General features: G+C 53.1%; 1 non-coding gene across 1 annotated transcript in view; it reads right to left on the bottom strand.

Moving 5' to 3' along the window:
- LOC124583014 overlaps positions 1-476 on the bottom strand; it is a 1910-nt gene extending 1434 nt beyond the window's left edge. Inside the window, exon 1 of the ribosomal RNA XR_006974038.1 lies at positions 1-476. This exon is cut by the window's left edge and continues 1434 nt beyond it. This is a non-coding gene — a ribosomal RNA (small subunit ribosomal RNA).
- Positions 477-5000: the final 4524 nt, after the last annotated feature.

The raw sequence follows: 5000 nt of genomic DNA, 5'->3' as shown, positions 1-5000 counted from the left end.
CCCCGTGCCGGGAGTGGGTAATTTGCGCGCCTGCTGCCTTCCTTGGATGTGGTAGCCGTTTCTCAGGCTCCCTCTCCGGAATCGAACCCTGATTCCCCGTTACCCGTTACAACCATGGTAGGCGCAGAACCTACCATCGACAGTTGATAAGGCAGACATTTGAAAGATGCGTCGCCGGTACGAGGACCGTGCGATCAGCCCAAAGTTATTCAGAGTCACCAAGGCAAACGGACCGGACGAGCCGACCGATTGGTTTTGATCTAATAAAAGCGTCCCTTCCATCTCTGGTCGGGACTCTGTTTGCATGTATTAGCTCTAGAATTACCACAGTTATCCAAGTAACGTGGGTACGATCTAAGGAACCATAACTGATTTAATGAGCCATTCGCGGTTTCACCTTAATGCGGCTTGTACTGAGACATGCATGGCTTAATCTTTGAGACAAGCATATGACTACTGGCAGGATCAACCAGGGAGCTGCGTCAACTAGAGCTGAGCAGCCGGCCGCCCGGGAGTGTGTCCCGGGGGCCCGCGCGAACACGCAAGCGTCCGCTCAATTATTCTGCAAACAGGAGGAGGCTGAGCTCCCCTGCACAATACACCTCGAAACCCTCTCAGGTCCCGGCGGCGCGCAGCGCCGTCCTAAGTACTTGGTCGGGTTCGAGAGAGGCGCAATCGCCCGGAGTTTGGCGAGTAGACGCTTTAGGTGCGACCACCCGTGCTCCCAACTGAGCTTGCCGCTGCCGACAGAGGCCCGGGAGCGTGCTGTCGTGGCATTGCCGGCGGGAGACAACACGCGCCACCTACGGTGGCCGGCAGCTCCAACGCCAGCGCCACAGAAGGACAAAAGCCCCACTTGGGTGCCGAAGCGAACTCTCCCAGCACAGCGCACGCGCCAACACGTCCGCACAGCTGCGATACAATCCACCTGCGAGAACCGCAGAGGCGACCGAGCAGCAGACGGCGTCGCGGCGCCGAGCGCCGGGCGGCGGCGCATCCTCAGCGCACACAGTCCTCAATCGGACCAGCACACTGCAGATGTCCACCGCGCTTCGCACCGGGCCCGCGAGGACCTACTTTGGCCGCACGGCGCCGCGTGCAGGGTGCGCCGGCGCGCAGCTGCGCCGCCTGCCGCCTCCGTCGGCCGGCGCGCCTGCCACTGGCCGCCCCCACCAGCCGGCTGTAGCGCGTGCGCCCACGCACCGCGCGGCCAGCACGCCGGAAGGCCCCCCCCTCACCGGCCGGGGACGGTCCCACCCAGCCACCGCCGCGTATCGCTTCACACCCACATGCCATTCACGTTCGTGGGCATGGTGGGTATCGCTGAAACAACCGGTTGGTAGCTCAACCGATCGTCGCCATCACTGATTCACCTCTAGCGAGAACAACCGCACCACAACGGTTTACCAGTTCTTCATTTGCGTAACGTCACCAGCAAACGTAGACGTCCATCGCCATTTGCAAATTCAACGATTGTTGCATGCCTGTGTCAGGTGTCACGACACACTATGTCTGCCCACATACACGCAACAACATGTGCACGCTTCGCGAACACGTGGAAGGTGGCCCCCGTACGTATGCGATGTCCATTGCGCGAACGACTGTCAACCGGCCTCTGTCGCATGTCGCAGATGTGGAACGCAGTGCACCATGCTATCACGGTGTGTGAGAAGAGACGACTACGTCTGACAACACGCGCCACTACATCAACAGACGGCTCATGCTGATCGCCATCCACGGCATACCATACTGCAATCCAGCTCTTATAGGGAGACGACACGTAGCTGAGTGCACAATATTTGGACCGTATGGTTCGCCGTTGTTGGCGCAGTCGTGGTACGGTCACACATGTACCACGATGTATCATTCAGTACATGAGGACCAATGTGCGGTACAGTGTGTGATTTGGACGTACAACATCAGCGGACAGTTGCCACAAGCCGTACCACAACGTAGGCTGTGCTTCGCCATGCGAATGCCAATGAACAACTGCGAAGGGCATTGAGCATGTACGTCCTGCCGCCATCCGCATTACAGTGTATAGCTGCAAGGTGTTTAACATGAAGCGATACTCTGGGGACCGGGCAGTGCGAGTAGCAAACTATATTGCGGGGGTTGCAGTTAGGCAACACTACACTAATTTAACGCGTCGTATGACAATTACAGAGCAGGTTAAGGCCCAACGTGTGTTGGGTTAAGGCCCAACGTGTGTTGGGTTAAGGCCCAACGTGTGTTGGGTTAAGGCCCAACGTGTGTTGGGTTAAGGCCCAACGTGTGTTGGGTTAAGGCCCAACGTGTGTTGGGTTAAGGCCCAACGTGTGTTGGGTTAAGGCCCAACGTGTGTTGGGTTAAGGCCCAACGTGTGTTGGGTTAAGGCCCAACGTGTGTTGGGTTAAGGCCCAACGTGTGTTGGGTTAAGGCCCAACGTGTGTTGGGTTAAGGCCCAACGTGTGTTGGGTTAAGGCCCAACGTGTGTTGGGTTAAGGCCCAACGTGTGTTGGGTTAAGGCCCAACGTGTGTTGGGTTAAGGCCCAACGTGTGTTGGGTTAAGGCCCAACGTGTGTTGGGTTAAGGCCCAACGTGTGTTGGGTTAAGGCCCAACGTGTGTTGGGTTAAGGCCCAACGTGTGTTGGGTTAAGGCGCAACATAGGTTAGGTTAAGGCGCAACATAGGTTAGGTTAAGGCGCAACATAGGTTAGGTTAAGGCGCAACATAGGTTAGGTTAAGGCGCAACATAGGTTAGGTTAAGGCGCAACATAGGTTAGGTTAAGGCGCAACATAGGTTAGGTTACGGCGCAACATAGGTTAGGTTAAGGCGCAACATAGGTTAGGTTAAGGCGCAACATAGGTTAGGTTACGGCGCAACATAGGTTAGGTTAAGGCGCAACATAGGTTAGGTTAAGGCGCAACATAGGTTAGGTTAAGGCGCAACATAGGTTAGGTTAAGGCGCAACATAGGTTAGGTTAAGGCGCAACATAGGTTAGGTTAAGGCGCAACATAGGTTAGGTTAAGGCGCAACATAGGTTAGGTTAAGGCGCAACATAGGTTAGGTTACGGCGCAACATAGGTTAGGTTAAGGCGCAACATAGGTTAGGTTAAGGCGCAACATAGGTTAGGTTAAGGCGCAACATAGGTTAGGTTATGGCGCAACATAGGTTAGGTTACGGCGCAACATAGGTTAGGTTACGGCGCAACATAGGTTAGGTTAAGGCGCAACATAGGTTAGGTTAAGGCGCAACATAGGTTAGGTTAAGGCGCAACATAGGTTAGGTTAAGGCGCAACATAGGTTAGGTTAAGGCGCAACATAGGTTAGGTTAAGGCGCAACATAGGTTAGGTTAAGGCGCAACATGGGTTAGGTTAAGGCGCAACATGGGTTAGGTTAAGGCGCAACATGGGTTAGGTTAAGGCGCAACATGGGTTAGGTTAAGGCGCAACATGGGTTAGGTTAAGGCGCAACATGGGTTAGGTTAAGGCGCAACATGGGTTAGGTTAAGGCGCAACATGGGTTAGGTTAAGGCGCAACATGGGTTAGGTTAAGGCGCAACATGGGTTAGGTTAAGGCGCAACATGGGTTAGGTTAAGGCGCAACATGGGTTAGGTTAAGGCGCAACATGGGTTAGGTTAAGGTACAATATGGGTTAGGTTAAGGTACAATATGGGTTAGGTTAAGGTACAATATGGGTTAGGTTAAGGTACAATATGGGTTAGGTTAAGGTACAATATGGGTTAGGTTAAGGTACAATATGGGTTAGGTTAAGGTACAATATGGGTTAGGTTAAGGTACAATACGGGTTAGGTTAAGGTACAATACGGGTTAGGTTAAGGTACAATACGGGTTAGGTTAAGGTACAATACGGGTTAGGTTAAGGTACAATACGGGTTAGGTTAAGGTACAATACGGGTTAGGTTAAGGTACAATACGGGTTAGGTTAAGGTACAATACGGGTTAGGTTAAGGTACAATACGGGTTAGGTTAAGGCACTTGGGGGGGGGGGGGGCCCGGTTTGTTGATTGTGATTATCGTAAGTAAATGACTGCGGCATCATCTGATTTGCCACGTCAGGGTGCACCTTTGGCTCATAACAGGCGGCGCTCTGATTCCATGCTTGTGGCAGACCTGTGTCTTTCATTCCTGCCATTGTTTGTGTGGTGTGACAGGAGGCAGTATTGTGATGTTGGGTGCACCCCTGTCTGGGACATGTGTGGGTGTTGGTGGCTTAGCTGAGCAATGGTGGTTGTCGGAAGGGTGGGATATTCTGTTTTCCGAGTGGACCTCCCGGTCTGGTTATGATAGTGTGGATTGTCTAATGTGGCAGAGAGGATGCACTGGGTGTTGTTCCATGCTGGTGCTTACATATTGTCTGTGTGCCTGTTACAGGCAGAGAGTAGTGCGTGATAAGAGTGTCTGGCTGACGTGTGATTGTGAGCAGAGTCTTTCAGCATGTATACGGACAGGTCTATACATTATCTGTATTCTGATGGCTCTATCTATTACTAATCAGCGCCGTGTATACGTTTAATCCGGTTCCAGTCGAAACTATTGTATCTCTGTACATTAGTGACACGGCGAGCCCGCTATGTAGTTACTCGTCTCGGCAGCTTCCACCGGTGTATGGCAAATGATTATAAGGAATCAGTCTAGTCGTCAATACCGATAGTCTGACGTCACATGTCTGGGGTGGGGGACGCTGCGCCCTTCCGGTGGGTCATGGCCTAGGAAGACTCTTCCCACGCAGGGGGGCTTGGACTGTCATTGACTCTTCCGAGTAATATACTTGCCGTACGTTTTTGCGACTGCGAGTGCAACGCTCACCGGTACCGACATGGATGGAGCGCCTCCTAGCTGCCGCTGAGCATCTGCATTCGTACAGCGAGCAACGCGATCGCGTCTGTAGCTCGTACGTGGTACGGCTCGCAGCTCATGTATATGGACAGCGGGAATGTCGCATATTGGACATAACTCTTCATGAAACGCACGTTATAGGGGTGGATTGCAC

Source organism: Schistocerca americana, unplaced genomic scaffold (genome assembly GCF_021461395.2).
Source record: "Schistocerca americana isolate TAMUIC-IGC-003095 unplaced genomic scaffold, iqSchAmer2.1 HiC_scaffold_438, whole genome shotgun sequence".
NCBI lineage: Eukaryota > Metazoa > Arthropoda > Insecta > Orthoptera > Acrididae > Schistocerca > Schistocerca americana.
The sequence above is the reverse complement of the archived record's forward strand: the minus strand, read 5'-3'. Positions and strand labels throughout refer to the sequence as shown.